Source organism: Cervus elaphus, chromosome 11 (genome assembly GCF_910594005.1).
Source record: "Cervus elaphus chromosome 11, mCerEla1.1, whole genome shotgun sequence".
Classification (NCBI taxonomy): domain Eukaryota; kingdom Metazoa; phylum Chordata; class Mammalia; order Artiodactyla; family Cervidae; genus Cervus; species Cervus elaphus.
The window spans coordinates 24,084,302-24,102,591 of NC_057825.1; the positions used below are offsets into that span (position 1 = coordinate 24,084,302).

The 18,290-nt window shown below is 43.8% G+C and overlaps 1 non-coding gene across 1 annotated transcript; it reads left to right on the forward strand.

The window, feature by feature from the left end:
• Positions 1-1,042: 1,042 nt before the first annotated feature.
• TRNAW-CCA lies at positions 1,043-1,114 on the forward strand. The gene has a single exon. It is a non-coding gene; the product is annotated as a tRNA-Trp (tRNA).
• Positions 1,115-18,290: the final 17,176 nt, after the last annotated feature.

The following is an 18,290-nucleotide window of genomic DNA, read 5'->3' on the forward strand; positions in this document are numbered from 1 at the left end:
CTGCATAGCACCGGGAACTCTACTCAATGCTCTGTGGTGACATTAATTGGGAAGAAAATCCCAAAAAGGGGGATATATGCATACATATAGCTGATGCACTTTGCTGTATACCAGAAATTAACACAACTTTGTAAAGCAACTGTACTCCAATAACAAAGTTTTTAAAATAAATTAAAATCATTCCATCACTTTGAAAACACACAAGCCAAAAACAGACTCATGAAGTAGGCAGGATGGAGCTTATAGACCAGTTTTACAGACGAAGACACTAAGATTCAGAGATGGAAACCGCTTTTCCTACCGTCTCAGAGTTGCAACTAGAGGAGTGAGGGTTTTCTGACTGTTCCTCTCTACCCCTCTTCTGTGGCTGTCCCTAGATTACGTTCTGCTCAATAAAACGCCACATGGTCTACAGCGATGCTTTCACATGCAAACCACCTAGGGATCTTACTCACTTGCCAATTCTGATTCTATAGGTCTGGGGTAGTTCCTAAGATTCTGCCATTTCTTTCCTTTCTAAAAATAATTAATTTTTTTAAATTGAAGCGTAAGTTGATTTGCAATATTTCAGGTATGCAGTAAAGCAGCTCAGTTCTGTATGTATGTAATATATATATATATGTAAAGAAACATATGTAATATATAAATCAATTTTACATATATTTATTTTCAAGTTCTTTTCCATTTTAGGCTATTACAAGCTATTGAACCTAGTTCCCTGTACTATACAAAAGGTCCTTGCTGTTTATCTATTTTATATATAGTAGGGTGTATTTGTTAATCCCAAACTCCTAATTTATCCTTCCTCCTCCTTTCCCCTTTGGGAAACAACCATAAGCTTGTTTCCTATTTCTATGAGTCTATTTCTCTTTTGTTAATAAATTCATTTGCATTATTGTTTTAAATTCCACATAGAAACAATTATCATATATTTGATTTTCTCCATCTGACTTAATTCACTTAGTATGATAATCTCTACATCCATCCATGTTGCTGCAAATGATATTATTTCATTATTTTTTTTTAAAGTTGAGTAAGGGTTTCCCTGGTGGCTCAGAGGTTAAAGCGTCTGCCTCCAATGCAGGAGACCCAGGTTTGATCCCTGGGTTGGGAAGATCCTCTGGAGAAGGAAATGGCAACCCACTCCAATATTCTTGCCTGGAGAATCCCATGGACGGAGGAGCCTGGTAGGCTACAATCCATAGGGTCGCAGAGTTGGACATGACTGAGCGACTTCACTTCACTTCACTTCAGTATTCCAGTATGTATGTGTGTATGCGTATATAAATATATGCATGTACTTATATATACACCATGAGATTCTGCATTTCTAACAGGCTTCTAGGGAATGCCCAGCTGTTCCACAGAACACACTTTGAGTCATAAGAGCCATTCTGTCCCGTTTCCATACTTCAGAATCCCAAAAGTGAAAGTGGCTCAATCGCTTCCAACTCTTTATGACCCCATGGACTATACAGTCTGTGCAATTCTCCAGACCAGAATACTGGAGTGGGTAGCTGTTCCCTTCTCCAGGGGATCTTCCCAACCCAGGAATCGAACCAGGGTCTCCAGCATTGCAGGCGGATTCTTTACCAACTGAGCTATCAGGGAAGCCCTCAGAACCCCAAACACCCTTTAAAACACAGCCTGATGACCCAGGAAGACTCCCTGACGTCTCCTGGTGGAAGTGCCTCTTCTCACTGAACGACTTCCTTGGGGACCTGCTCCCTTCTGAAGCACCAGGAATAGCTCCTTGCACTAAACTGACCTGGGATCACAAAGGCTCCTCCCTGGGCTTGGCTCACATGGGGTTGGGCTCACAGTGCCTCTGAATTTGTTTATTGTTTTTTCATCGATCTCTTCTCAAGTGTAGGTAGTTATCCGTGGTGAGAAAGTGGACATTGGGGTGCACTGCTGCCCTGAATATCTTAATTCTACATTTCTGGGGGAACAGTTCATTGGCTGATATAATCTTACACTAATACTGTTAAGGCCGTGCTTTTGGGTTTTTTGGCTACTCTTAAGTTTTAATTGATCAGACAGCTGACAAACAGGTAGTGGGCTGTAAGCGGTCATATAATCTTCATCATTGGCAAATTTTGAGGCAGTTGCAGCTGACCTCTACTTAGGGAAAAATCTCTTCTCCAAAAATGTAACACTTAGATGTATGTGGAATGACTTCCCTGGCCTAGGCTCTGGTCTGCAGCAGACACAAGCTTCTCGGGGGCAAACACCAGCTGATATTTACATCTAACTCTCCATGATCTAGAACATGTAGACAGATTCAATACCAGCTCAAGTACCAATTGTGCTGGGCCATGTACCTACATTATTACTTTGAAAAAACCCAGGAAAGCATTCTAACACATCCTCAGAGAATCTCAATTTTTTTTGAGTCTCACTCTTTTGAAAGTTTAGGATCAGTCAGTCTTCTAGGTAAGGAAGTTGATTTTCCCTTTTTACTGGACAGATGGGCACCCAGATGCTCCTGGGAGTTCATTAACCCTGCCCTGACATTTTTGAGGTACTGGCTTTGTCATACAGTGGATCTTGGAACACGTCCAAAATATACTTAGACATACTTCTCCAGGAGAAAAGCTTTTACACTTCAGAAACGCACACACACACACACAGACACACAAGCACACACTCTTAATTTGAGGTTGAATTTTTCTGCCCTAATTAGCTTCGTCTTTGAGCTTCAAGAGCTGGTTTTACTGTGGTTATTAACAAGGCCAATCTCTGATCGCTGGCCTTTTTCAAAAGCATTCCAGTCTGCTAAACAGTGGCCTTTCATGATTTACAAGTTTGGACTCTTTGGGGGTTTTCAACAATTAAGGTGCTAACTTTTCGCACTCGCATGGTCTCCAAACTTCTTAATCACAAAACCCTGGACGTGGGTTGCGGCTTGGTGCTCCTGTTGGTTGCTCTTACATATGGCAGGGTTCATCATCCAGTCCAGTGGGCATCATTTCCAGAAAGGATGCTGGCAGGAAGACATGGGCACTGCTCATCAGTGTGAAGTCATGGCCCAGAGTGAGTGTTGTCAGACAGTGGCTCCAGAAGACAGGACAGTAAACAACCCCTGCCTTGAACTTAGCATGTCACTAATTTCAAAGCACTTACAAACTTGAAAGCTCGCTTGATTGTTACAACAAAGCTGTCTAATGCGCAGACAAATGCCATTATTACCGAACGGGCAGAGGGAAGACGAGAGAAGTGAAGTGACATGCCTGAAAACACACAGTCAGTGGCAGAACTGGGACTCAAGAGTGCCCTGCTTCCTAGTCTGTAGCTCATTCCAAAAGGTGTGTCAATTCCTTTGGTCTAAAACTGCATCCCTTTCTTGGTGAAAATATAAAATACCGGCTTAGAACTTTTTTTTTTTTTTTAACATAATCAGTGGACTGCATTCTACTTCCACAGGATATTTATAGATGCTTTGGAGAGCCTCTGGTCCCGTTTCATCTACCGATGTCCTGATGCTCAACACCAGTTAAAAAGTTTAAAGACATCTTTTTCTTCACAGAAGAAACTTATTGCTCATTAGTATTAAACAGCAAATGTGTAGACAACATGTTGTAGGAATACGGAAAATAAAAAAGGGTGGACTACATTTCAATAACAGGAATCCCAGACTGTGTAAGGAATGTAGACTGGGTTATGTTTTATCAAGAGAGAGAAACAGCTGGAAGTCCACTGTTGTGTGATTTTTATTTATCTGAAATGAAGCAGATGAAGATGACTCTGATGCTATAAAGTACTGAATTCATTTTAGCTGTATTTATTTATCTATGCTATTTTTCTACCATGATCATAGTTACCAGTGGCTTTCAAGTTCTCAATACACTTGGAAAGTGTTATTAACTTGCTAAAGAGTGTCATTCCTGGACATGTGAAAGAGGATGTCTGGGCATTTAATGTGAATTCTTCATACCTCCTCAAATTCACCTCCAAAGCATCCTCCTATCTACCTGCTTCTCATTGAACTCAGCTGGCCCAAGTCTCTATCATTTCTTGCCCAGGGAATTGAAAACAGCCTCCCCAGGAGTCCACCTGCTCCCACTTGGCTCAGTCAAGCCATTCTCCACGTATCAGCCAAAGCCATCTTCCAAGTCACCCTCTTGTTTAACACCTACCAGCGGCCTCCTGTTACATTCACAAGAAAACCCAACCCCTTGCTGGGGCCTGGGAAGTTCCCCGTGATCTAGCCTCTGTCCATCTGACATCCTCACCTCCCTCCTCTTGAACCCCCAGCACCGCTCACAGCTCCTGGAGTGTGGCCATCTCATTCCTACTCCAGGCTTGCTCTGGCCTTCCAAGAACTGTCCTTAGATCACTGCTGGGCTAGGTCCTCCTGACCACGCAGACCTCTGTGACCTTCTTAGAGTGGCCTTGTCTGATCACACTGTTGGGAGCAGCCCCACATCACACCTTGTTCCAGGCACACTTATCAGACTACCCTGTCCTTTCTCTCTACAGAGCACTTACCCTCTCTTGAAAATACCTTCTTCATTGTCTTTGTCTTCCCACTGGAATGTAGGCACCAAGAAAGCTGGAAAACGGTTTTTTAAATTCACTTTGGGATCACCAGTGCCTAAAACAGAAGCTAGCATAGGGCAGGTGTTCAGTCAATGTCTGTGACCCAGTGAAACTCGGACAAAGGTAAGAACAAAGATGGAGCTGTTGTCAAGCCTCTCCTGTCTGTGAGGTCTCTATCCATGACTTGTCTGTGGGGTCTCTTTCACCTTTTTAATCTTTCATCCTCCAATAATACTAGGTAATACAGCTCGCTGGGCACAGAGGAATAAACTGAGTCTCAGAGAAACTTACTAATGCATTTAAAGATGTGCAATTATTAACTAACCCATAGGAAGAAATATTGAGGCAAGTGACACTCCAAAGCTCGTGACTGTTCCACTGCACCATGCAGCAGCATTTGTTTTGTCCTGGTTTTTTTTTTTTTCTTTGTTTTTGGCATGCAGGATCTTCTTAGTTGCCCAGGCCAGGTGTTGAACCCTCTCTCCCTGTAGAGGAAGTTCAGAGTTTTAACCACTGGACCACTAGGGAAGTCCTCAGCATCATTTCTAATGTACAAGGTAGCCAGGCATCAGGTGCCTCCACCCCTCAGTAGCATGTAGTGGTTAGAACTCGTTAATAGTGTATGTGTAAAGGGGAAATGTTATTTGTTATTTGTAGGAGGATGGCCAAGGATGCATAATTCATGGAAATAAACCATAAGAATAAGATTTCATAAGAATTCATACCCAGTGTTATAGATTAAATTTTGCTCCTCTCACTGGCCTAGATGTGTTGATGGCCTAGTCCCAGTACCTCGAAATACAACCTTATTTGTAAATAAGGTCATCGCAGATATGATTAGTTAGGATAACACGAGGTCACCCTGGAGTAGGCTAGCTCTATAATCCCATATGACTGGTATCCTTCTAAGAAGAGGGACAGTCAGACCTGGAAACACACAGGGAAGACCGCCGTGGGAAGACACAGACAGAGATGTGAGCGATGCTGCCACAGACCAAGGAACACCTGCGGCTACACCTGGGGCTGGAAGTGGAAACAGCGGATTCTCTCCCGGAGGCCTTGGAGGAAGTGTGGCCCCACCGGGGCCTCTAGAAATCTGAAGCAGTGAGTTTCTGTTGTTTTAAACCACGCAATTTGCAATAATATATTATGGCAGCCCTCAGAAACGAATACACCTGGAAATCAAAGTCCTGGGAGAAATGTCACCACTGGCTGCTCTGATTCTTCTAGGCAACCCAGGTAATTCACACGAAATAAATGAACAAGAGAAAAGGGAGACAAGAAAGGAATGGTCCGTTGTGTGCCAATCTCATATCCGGTGTGCTCAAAGAGGAGTTATTCCTATGCAATACTGCTAGATTTGGAAAACCGTGAAGAGTGTAACACAGCGGTCTGCAGGAGCCATACTCACTGGTGCCGGCTCACTGGACTTTGGGCCCAGAATGGTTTTACCATCTCCCTTTAGTGTGGCCAAATTGCAGACCTCTATGTGTAGTTTTTCTTTCTTTTTTTAAAAAATGATTTTGCTTATTTATTTATTTTTGGTTGTGCTGTGTCTTCATTGTTGCTCGGGCTTTTCTCTTTTTTTTTTGGCAAGCGGGGGCTACTCTCTAGTTGTGCTGGCTTTTCTTGTCGGAGAGCGTGAGCTCTCGGGCATGCGGGCTTCAGTGGTTGCCATTGCCGGTCTCAAGAGCAGAGGCTCAGTAGTTGAGGAGGGCAGGCTTAGTTGCAGCATGTGGAATCTTCTGGGATCAGGGATCAAACGCATGTCCCCTGCATTGGCAGACTCATCCTTTACCAGGAGCCACCATGGAAGCCCCTGTAGTTTTTCATGTTTGATACGGTCCACCTCTACACTTGCTTGTCTAGTTGCTCCAGTGTGGCTTTTGCCTCTATCATGCCTCCAAGTTATCCAAATCACTAAGCCAAAGCCAACCATTTTCCTAATTGTCTTCCAGTCTTTTTTCTATGAATATATACGACCAGGTTTACATAGCATATATACTTTTATATTTATGGAACCATTTCCATTTGAGCTATGCAATTTCTATTTTCAATTAATGTATCATGTATCTACTTTTTCCTTATAAGTGGCACTCTGATAAACATGCTTATGCATATAAACCTGCCTGTCTTTCAGACTGGGCATATTCTTGGAAAAGGATTTCAAGGAACAAAGGGCATGATGAATTTTAAACTTTTTCTGCAAATGCTAACCATGCTACTGATGCTTGAATCTAGGCAACAAAACTGTGGTTTTGGTAAAAATATGGCCGTAACATCTATTTGTTAAATGAAGTGAAACTGACCTTCAAGAAAAGACTCATATCTTATACTATGTAGTGTATAATATATATAAGACATAATATATAATGTATATATTTAACCTTTGTCCTGCAGTAATAATAGGGCTTCCCAGGTGACTCAGTGGTGAAGACTCTGCCTGCCAAGCAACAGATTCAGGTTGGATCCCTGGGTCGGGAAGAGTCCCTGGAGAAGGAAATGGCAACTCACTCCAGTATTCTTGCCTGGGAAATCCCATGGACAGAGGAGCCTGGCAGGCTACAGTCCATGGAGTCTCAAAAAGAGTCAGACATGACTTAGTGACTAAAACCAGCAGCGACTGATATTTTGAAGACATTCCCTATAGTTGGGAAGGATCATGTTCATTACCAGATTACATAAACCTGGAATTATTCATTTTGAGATGTACTGGGATCTTTGGATGATGTAGCTATCCTTTATAATAATGCTAAAATGTTGTTCCTATATCCTTGTCTTTCTTTTCTAATCTTCCTCATCATACTCATCACTTCCAAACCTCCAAATTCTCTCACTCCACCTCTTTAACTTTTCCTTTTACCCTTTCCTTTTCTTCCATCTCTTGTGACAACAACATGGACTTCTGAGGGCACAGGCTGTATTCTGACTGACACAATGTTTGGGCTAATTTCTCAAAAAAAAAAAAAAAAAAAAAGACAAAATCAGATCTTTCCTATAGAACAGATTGGCACTCTGTGGGGCTCTGAATCTGAGACTGAATAAGAGCTTTCACTTTTTTTGTAGTTTTTCCTTGTCCTCCCCAGCAAGTGGGCCTTGTCATCTCTGTCCCTAGTTCACTCTGATATTGTCCAGGTGGAGCTGAGGGACTGCATGGGTGTGTGCAGAGGAATTATTTTTCTCAGAAAGATTTCTGAAAGCTGTGTCCTTCACATTGTACAAAAGTCATCTATCCATCCATTCTTTCAAGAACGTTTCATATGTGTAGGTAATTTACCAGGATCCAATCTGGGCACTGAGACACGAATGAGAAAGACCAGTCATGCCCTCAGGGAGCCTGCAATCTAGTGAGAAGCAGAGAGTCTTATAATGGAGACAAATGGGATAGAAAGCTGCCCAGGGCAGAGGAAATCAGGGTGAGATCTTGGAGGAGTGGCATGGGGAAGGGGGGGCGGTACCCAGATGGTGGGGATCCCCAGACAAAGAAGAGCAGTCGGGTTCTCTGACATCTGTCATGTGTGCCCCTGGGCTGCATCAGTTCAAACATAAATTCTCAGCCCCTCATTCAGAAGTCCAGCCCAGGGTCTTCAGAGCAAAACTTCAGAGTTGCAGAGAAGACTCAAAGGAGCCCCAGACTAGGAGTCCGAGAGCCCTGGGTGACAAGTTCAGCTTTGCTAGCCTCAAACATTTCCTGGAATCTCATAGAGCCTCAGTTTCATCCTCTGTAAAATGGTACCCATAACCATTACCTGAGGGGCTTCCCTGGTGGCTCAGTGGTAGAGAATTCGCCTGCCAATGCAGGAGATGCAGGTTCGATCCCTGGGTCTGGAAGATCCCCTGGAGAAGGAAATGGCAACCCACTCCAGTACTCTTGCCTAGAGAATCCCATAGACAGAGGAGCCTGGTGAGTTACAGTCCATAGGGTTTCGAAAGAGTCAGACATGACTTGGGGACTATACAACAACGCTTACCTGGGAGTGTGAGGCCTGAGCGGGAGGGCACATGCAGGAGGAGCTCAATGCCTCTTTCCGTATTGTGCTCACCCCGGGCTGATTTTCAAAGCTGCACTTCTGAACACCACCCAAGGGGTGGGTGGCAACACGTAATCCCGCCCCCTGTGAACTGGTGACCTCCCTGGCCACGGAAGCAGACAGGTCATTTAAAAAATGTAATTTTCGCATTGACATTCTTCATGCTAAGCCCGGGGGCAGGCATGTCCATTCTGCTCCGGGAGAGCTCGGGGGCAGTAACCCAGAAAGAGGCGGCAGCCCGCACTTTGCCATTCTGCGCCTGGGCTGCTGACAAAAGAATTGTGCAAATGAACCTTTAAATCCGTAAATAGTGCCCCCACAATGCCGGGAAGAATGCAGCGGCGACAAAGGGCAATATTCACAGTTTATCTCAGGGTGATGGATCTGAATGGACGCATGAACACGGGTTTGTTAGAGAAAGCGCGGGCCACAGCCCCCCGCCGGGAACCCAGTGGCCGCAGTCTGCAGTGCAAACAGTCAGTCTAAATCCCGAACAATTAGGGGAAACCAAGCTGCCATTATCTGAACTTCAACTTGTTCTCATGATTGATATGGGAAATGAAAAGTTGTACACGGCTCGGGAAAGGCGCTGTGGGCCCTCACCGCACGCAGGGCCTCGGAGAAGGTGCAGAATGTATATTTCATACCCGCGGCAGGAGTGGCCTGCGCGCCGCAGGTCAGGGCAGGGACGGGAGCAGCTGAGTGCGGCTGATCAACCTCGTGTGGGATCCAGTCTCTGACCAAATATCCCTCCTCCGTCTGAGGCCTCCGAAAATCCCCACTCGGTGACCTCAGAGAGGTCGGTTGGGCTGTTACTTCTTTTCCTTTTAGTTTCCTGTTTCTCAGCCCAGAGTGGGAGTTCCACTGTGCTTGTTAAGCCTGAAGTGAGCACAGTACTATGGGAGAGGGACGTGGCCCAAAGAGGATGAAGCATTTGAACTGGGCCTCCAGGGGTGATGGGATTCGAGAAGTAATTGGAAGGAGAAAGACCTCATTCCAAGGTGCAGACACAGCCCTGGTAGAGGCTGGGGAGAGGGGCTGAGTATGGCTGGTAGCTGGAGTGAGGGATTCTGGGAAAGGAAAGGCTGAGGTGAAGCCAGGAAAAGCAGGCTGATCATCAACAGCCTTGAAAGCAAAGGGGGAATTTGCCTTTTAGCCCATAGGCAGTGGGAGTGATGGAATGTTCTGGAGCAAGGGAATGCCACCTGACTGGGAAGAGTCTCTGAGGACGCAGTCCTGCCTGGGGTGCTGCAATGGGGCAGGAGTGGCCTGCAGAAAGCAGATCATCAGGGCTTGCATGCAGGGTGAGAGGTCAAAGGTGACAAAGGTTGTAAGCTTTTGGCTCTCTCTGCTCCAATTCATTCATTAATGACACCCTTCTTATTGCTTTCCATCCAAGAGGCCACACTAGCTCAGTGGCCAGGAACTTATAAAGTCAATCGATCAATTAATTGCACACATGTATATTTTCAGACAGGACACAGAAGTGTCCTTTATTTTATTTTTTAATGTAAAAAGTCAGTTCTTTCCACCCACCCCAAGCTCACATGGGAACGTCATCACTTGAATTTCGCAGGTAGGAAAACTGAGGCCCAGAGGATTAGATAAACGAGGTGCTCTGGTCTGAGCTGGGATTTGAACCAGGGTCTTTCTGATGAGTAAGCCTTTTCGCTCTCTTTTATGTTAAGCCACCTCTGCTGAGACTGGCCTGGAGGCAGGCATGCAATCACACAGAAAGACCTGCACTCGGGCCACCGGCACAGCGGCTGAAACAGAGACTTCCAAGAACCGTCTTCAAAGCGGCTAGAGGCATTCAGCAAGGCCTGGCATTCAGGCTGCAAAGATTTCTCCATTGTCTCCACCATCAGAGGTAAGTGACATCTTGAACGCCTCAAGAAGATTAAATAGCCCAGCTCGGTCGGAAAGCTTAAAAAAAAAAAAAAAGAGTGAGAGAGAGGGAGAAGAAAGGGCCCAAGTTGCCTATTATAGAGCTGGTCCTTTTTTGTCGGAGAAAGAGCTTTCAAGGAGCACTATTGGAAGAAGTGGGCCCAGATAGGAAGACAATGACAGGGAACGGGAGAGAACTCCGAGAGGAACCTGGGGCTGGGCGCCTTGAATGCGGATTACTGCGGCTCCGAGCCGGCAAAGAAAAGGGTTCCCCTGGTCAGGATGAAAATGAGGAATTACTTTTTTTTCCCTTCCCCTCTGAGACTCCAGTTCACTGCGCAGTGACAATGCTTGATGGGGGACACTTGACATGTCCCTCTTCCAGGCCATGTTGGCGCCCCATGTGGGGCCCCCGGGGAACAAGGGCAGTGCAGACCCAAACAAAGCCGATTTTAACCCAATAAACTCACCCCGCATTCTCAGTTTGTAATGACGAGCGCTCGGACTGCTGAGTATCTGTCGCTGGTCCAAACACATGGGATAAATCAGGAGTTTGAGTTTGGGAATGTTTGAACATAGGTAACCTTCATCTTTTTACAAGTTTTTTTTTTTTAAGCTATCCATGGGGAGGAAGATTAGGGATGCTAGTGGCACTGTTCGTCACTTGAGAAGAGCCTGTTTCTAAGTAGGTGTTGAAAGTGTGGTCTGTGAAGGAGAAAGAGATCTAATTTGCTCAGTTCCTGGGCACATGATTCACTTTTGAAATATACACTGTCCTAACCCACCTCCCAGTAGCTGCCCTGTATATTCATTTAGGAAGTGCCATGAGAGAGGTACAGGGGTGAAAAAAAAAAATATAAACTCAACCGCAAGTCAGGAGATCTGGAATCGAGTCTGTCACCAACTTGCCGACAGTGTTGTAAGAGTCCCTTGGCTTCTCAGAGTTTCAGTTCTCACCTGCAATGGTCTAAGAAGTCTGCTGTTTGGATAAGGCAGGTAGTAGATTTCACAGGGTTTCACTCCAGGGCAGATGTACCCAGTGGATGCTTTGTAAACACCTGTGTGGGTGATTAGGGCTGTATCCTGCTTCCTTCTCTGAGAAGAACCAAGTAAGATGGTCATTGCAAGCTTGGTTTTGACACTACAAGTACATTTTACAAATGTGAAGCATGATCATTATTTTTATGTTCTTTCCTTGTGAAAATCAATCATCCAAAAAAACATTTAGTAGTAATAAGCAGTTATAGAGCCCAAGTCCCTGTATGATATTCAGCTTAATTAACTTCAAAAGTGTTTTCATGTACATAGAGTCACTGATGGCTTTCAAACCTCAAACTGTGTTAAAAAGAAGCATGTGATGGGTATTGAAGTCAGAAATGTAACAGAAGCCCAAATAATGAACTCAGTGAATCTTCATTCCTTCTAGATCCTACGTCTGTGTCTGGTCATTTGGTACCTCATGTGCACTGGAGTCATATTAGCCTTTTAAATTTTATTTATTCATTCATTTATTGGCCACGATATGCAAGATCTTAGTTCCCTGACTAAGGATTGAACCCAGGCCCCCTGCCTTGTAAGGTAGAGTCTTAACCACTGGACCACCAGGGAAGTCCCTAGCTTTTTATGTCTGGTTTTAAGCTATCTTTTCACACTTGGTTTTTCCTTTCTGTGTATGTATATGAACTACAAGACTTGGCCCGCCTATCAGAATTTAAGGTCGCAATGGAAAGGGAATTTGTTACCTACAGTGGGGAAAGGATGCTTATGTCACCTTGGAATCCTTCCTTCTTGGAATATGAACACACCGGCATGAAGCATCACACCTACATCAAGGGTCACCTTGCTAAGAATGTCTTTCCTTCCCAAATGGAGGAGAGGAGCTTCCCTGCTCACTGATGCTTCATTTGGCCCTGGATGCACCTTGGATGAACTCAGGGACAGATATTAACCTTAAACAGGAAGCCATGACTATTGGAAAGGGTGGGCTTTGGCATAAGGCACACCTTCCATTGACACCTTGCTACACCCTCTTTGGGCCATGGACCCTCAAATGAGCCATTGAACTGAGGCTGGGGTTTGGTTTCCTAAGAGAATAACACCAATGTACCAGAGTTCTTGTGAGGTAAGACAGGTGGGTGCCACTGAAACTCCATGTGGTACTCAGTGTAAGTGGGGGGAGTGTGTGAACCGGGAGCAGCTGACAACACCTTAGGCAAGGTGGTCCAGAGGAGGCTGAATCACCTTTTAGGTACAGGGTCTCCTGTGCCATGGATGATGCATCTGTAAAGTGGAAGCTTCTTCACAAATTTCTGTAAGGATTTAGAGGTAACGTGGAAGGATCTCAGAACTCTGAGGGAAGTGGGGGAAAGTGCAATATCCAAGAGAGAAGATTAGCTGGAAAAGTTACAGTGTTCTCACTTCTGCTCACTTCTCCTGAAGACTTACTCCAGGAAACCATTGTTTGAGAGGTTCTCCAGTCATGAGGGTGAGGGAAAGCTGAGTATCTGACTTTCTGCCCCAGCTTGCCCTCCCCTGACCTGAACCCTTGCCATCTGGGATTACAGGCAGAATTACTCACTGGAGAAAGATTTTGTGCCCATTCCTGGTAAAGACATGGTGTGACTGGGCTATAGGAGTGTTGGGATGGGAACAAGAAGGTCATTATCCTTAACATTTAAAAAAGACTCACAAAACAGTACAGAGGTTTCTTTAAAAACAGAAAGTAGAGCTTCCATATGATCCAGCAATCCCACTCCTGGGTATCTATCCAGAGAAAACTCTAATTCAAATAGATACATGCATTCCAGTATTCATTGCAGCACTGTTCACATTAGCCAAGACAAGGAAGCAACTTAAATGTTTGTCAACAGATGAAAGTATAAAGAAGATGTAGTACATATATACAATGGAATATTATTCAGCCATAAGAAAGAATGAATCGATGCCCTTTGCAGCAATGAGCATGGTCCTAGAGATTATCATACTAAGTGAACTAAATTAGACAGAGAAAGACAAATATTGTATGATATCACTCATACATGGAATCTAAAAAAAAAAAAAAGATACAAACGAACTTACTTGCAAAACAGAAACAGACTCACAGATTTAGAAAACAAATTTATAGTTACCAAAGCGAAGAGTGGGGGACAATGGATAAATTAGGAGTTTGGGATTAACAGACACACTACTCTATGTGAAACAGATAAATCTTGTAATAATCTATAATGAAAAAGAATATATATATCCATAGCTAAATCACATTTTTGTATACCTGAAACTAACTCAGCATTGTAAATCAACTATACTTCAATAAAAAGTAAGTCTCAGTATGGTTCAGTTCAGTTCAGTTCAGTCGCTCAGTCATGTCTGACTCTTTGCGACCCCATGAATTGCAGCACGCCAGGCCTCCCTGTCCATCATCAGCTCCCGGAGTTTACTCAAACTCATGCCCATCGAGTCAATGATGCCATCTAGCCATCTCATCCTCTGTCGTCCCCTTGTCCTCCTGCCCCCAATCCCTCCCAGCATCAGGGTCTTTTCCAATGAGTCAACTCTTCGCACGAGGTGGCCAAAGTATTGGAGTTTCAGCTTCAGCATCAGTCCTTCCAATGAACACCCAGGACTGATCTCTTTTAGGATGGACTGGTTGGATCTCCTTGCACTCCAAGGGACTCTCAAGAGTCTTCTCCAACACCACAGTTCAAAAACATCAATTTTTCGGCACTCAGCTTTCTTCACAGTCCAACTCTCACATCCATACATGACCACTGGAAAAACCATAGCCTTGACCAGACGGACCTTTGTTGGCAAAGTAATGTCTCTGCTTTTAAATATGCTATCTAGTTTGGTCATAACTTTCCTTCCAAGGAGTAAGCGTCTTTTAATTTCACGGCTGCAGTCAGTATGGTGGTCATGAGAATTTCCTTCCGTGTGCTGTGGAGCATGCTGTGGCTGTTGCATGTGTGGGTGCTTAGCTGTGTCCAACTCTTTGCCACTGCATGGACTACAGCCTGACAGTCTCCTCTCTCCATGGGATTTTCCCAGCAAGGATACTGGAGTGGGTTGCCCTTTCCTTCTCCAGGGCATTTTCCTGACCCAGGGATTGAACCCAAGTTCCTGCATCTTCCTGATCTTCCCTGGTGGCTCAGATGGTAAAATGTTTGCTTCAATACGGGAGACCTGGGTTCAATCTCTGAGTCGGGAAGATCCCCTGGAGAAGGAAATGGCAAACCACTCCAGTACTCTTGCCTGGAAAATCCCGTGGACAGAGGAGCCTGGCGGGCTACAGCCCACGGGGTCACAAAGCGTCAGACATGACTGAGTGACTTCACTCACTCACTCTTGCATCTCCTGCATTATAGGAGGATGCTTTACTGCTGAGCCACTGGGGAAGCCCATGTGGTTGTTGGCTTACCCTACATAACACATTGGAGACAAACACCCCTTTCTTCAAATCCCAGTGGCCTGTACCAGCTCAAACTTATTGACTCGATCTGCCCTTGACAACAAGTTTACCAGAGTCCTGCTTTACTCTATGTCTTTTTTATTTTTTTAAAGCTTTTTGATTAACTAAAAGTTATGAAAGTGAAAGTCATTGTCTTGTTCAACTCTTTGCAACCCCATGGACTGTAGTTCCATGGAATTCTCCAGGCCATAGTACTGGAGTGGGTAGCCAATCCTTTCTCTAGGGGATCTACCCAACCCAGGGATGGAATCCAGGTCTCCTGCATTGCAAGTAGAAGTTTTACCAGCTGAGCCACCAGGAAATTTATAATAGTAAATAATATTAGTCTTATAACCAGAGGTTATTGAGTACTTGTCATATAGAAATAAATGTTGGGTTTCAAATATTTCCACTGGTTAAACTTCTGTAAAACTTTTATCACAGTTGATATTATGGGAGCACATGTTAAATAGCAGGAACTAACATTTGGTGTTATGTTCAGTTCAGTTCAGTTCAGTCGCTCAGTCATGTCTGACTCTTTGCGACCCCATGCACTGCAGCACACCAACTCCCCCTGTCCATCACCAACTCTCAGAGTTTACTCAAACTCATGTCCATTGAGTCAGTAATGCCATCCAACCGCCTCATCCTCAGTCAACCCCTTCTCCTCCCACCTTCAATCTTTCCCAGCATCAGGGTCTTTTCAAATGAGTCAGTTCTTCACATGAGGTGGCCAAAGGATTGGAGTTTCAGCTTCAGCATCAGTCCTTCCAATGAATATTCAGGACTGATTTCCTTAGGATGGAATGGTTTGATCTCCTTGCAGTCCAAGGGACTCTCAAGAGTCTTCTCCAACACTACAGTTCAAAAGCATCAATTCCTCGGTGCTCAGCTTTCTTTATGTCCAACACTCACATCCATACATGACTCCTGGAAAAACCATAGCTTTGACAAGATGGACCTTTGTTGGCAAAGTAATATCTCTGCTTTTCAACATGCTGTCTAGGTTGGTCATAGCTTTTCTTCCAAGGAGCAAGCATCTTTTAATTTCATGGCTGCAATCACCATCTGCAGTGATTTTGGAGCCCAAGAAAATGAAGTCTGTCACTGTTTTCACTGTTTTCCCATCTATTTCCCATGAAGTGATGGGACTGGATGCCGTGATCTTAGTTTTCTGAAAGTTGAGTTTTAAGCCAAGTTTTTCACTCTCTTCTTTCACTTTCATCAAGAGGCTCTAGTTCTACTTAACTCTGCCATAAGTGTGGTGTCATCTGCATGTCTGAGGTTATTGATATTTCTCCCGGCAATCTTGATTCCAGCTTGTGCTTCATCCAGCCCAGCATTTCTCATGATGTACTCTGCATGTAAGTTAAATAAGCAGGTGACAATATACAGCCTTGACATACTCCTTTTCCTATTTGGAACCAGTCTGTTGTTCGATGTCCGTTTCTAACTGTGGCTTCTTGGCCTACATGTAGATTTCTCAGGAGGCAGGTCAGGTGGTCTGGTATTACCATCTCTTTAAGAATTTTCCACAGTTTATTGTGATCCACACAGTCAAAGGCTTTGGCATAGTCAATAAAGCAGAAGTAGATATTTTCCTGGAACTCTCTTGCTTTTTCGATGATCCAATGGATGTTGGCAATTTGATCTCTGGTTCCTCTGCCTTTTCTAAATCCAGCTTGAACATCTGGAAGTTCTCAGTTCACGTACCGTTGAAGCCTGGCTTGGAGAATTTTGAGCATTACTTTACTAGTGTGTGAGATGAGTGCAATTGTGCGGTGGCTTGAGCATTCTTTGGCATTGCCTTTCTTAGGGATTGGAATGAAAACTGCCCTTTTCCAATCCTGTCACCACTGCTGAGTTTTCCAAATTTGCTGGCATAATGAGTGCAGCACTTTCACAGCATCATCTTTGAGGATTTGAAATAGCTCAACTGGAATTCTGTCTCCTCCACTATCTTTGCTCATAGTGATGCTTCCTAAGGCCCACTTGACTTTTCATTCCAAGATGTCTGGCTCTAGGTGAGTGATCACACCATTGTAGTTATCTGTGTCATGAAGATCTTTTTTGTATAGTTCTTCTGTGTATTCTTGCCACCTCTTCTTAATATCTTCTGTTTCTGTTAGGTCCAATAAAGGACCATTTCTGTCCTTTATTGTGCCCATCTTTGCATGAAGCATTCCCTTGGTATCTCTAATTTTCTTGACGAGATCTCTAGTCTTTCTCGTTCTATTGTTTTCCTTTATTTCTTTGCTTTGATCACTGAGGAAGGCTTTCTAATCTCTTCTGGCTATTTTTTGCATTCAAATAGGTGTATCTTTCCTTTTCTCCTTTGCTTTTAGCTTCTCTTCTTTTCTCAGCTATTTGTAAGGCCTTCTCAGACAACCACTTTGCCTTTTTGCATTTCTTTTTCTTGGGGATGGTCTTGATCACTGCCTCTTGTACAATGTCACGAACCTCTGTCCATAGCTCTTCAGGCACTCTGTCTATCAGATCTAATCCCTTGAATCTATTTGTCACTTTCACTGTATAATTCTAAAGGATTTGATTTAGGTCATACCTGAATGGTCTAGAGGTTTTGCTTACTATCTTCAATTTCAGTCTGAATTTGGCAATAAAGAGTCCATGATCTGAGCCACAGTCAGCTCCTGGTCCTGTTTTTGCTGCCTGTATAGAGCGTCTCCATCTTTGGCTGCAAAGAATATAATCCATCTGATTTTGGTATCAACCATCTGGTGATATCCATGTGTAGTCTTCTCTTGTTTTTTTGGAAGAGGGTGTTTGCTATGGCCAGTGCATTCTCTTGGCAAAACTCTGTTAGCCTTTGACTTGCTTTGTTTTGTACTCTAAGGCCAAATATGCCCTTTATTCCAGGTATCTTTTGATTTCCCACTCTTTCATTCCAGTCCCCTTTAATGAAAAGGATATCTTTTTTGGGTGTTAGTTCTAGAAGGTCTTGTAGGTCTTCACAAAACCATTCAACTTCAGCTTCTTCAGCATTAGTATTCGGGGCATAGACTCGGATTACTGTGATATTGAATGGTTTGCCTTGAAAACAAATAGAGATCATTCCGTTGTTTTTGAGGTTGCATCCAAGTACTGCATTTTGGACTCTTGTTGACTATGATGGCTACTCCATTTCTTCTAAAGGATTCTTGGCCACAGTAGTAGATATAATGGTCATCTGAGTTAAAATGAGTTAATCCTGTGTTTCTGGATTATTTTATTTAACAGTAACAAAAATATTCTAAATATGGTACCTATGGGATAAAATGGAATAAGATTGAATTGTGGAATAAAATGAAAGCAGCTACTTTGTAAGGCTGACATTATAGGCTACACAATCTGCACATTATACTAACAATTGTAACCTATCATGTTTC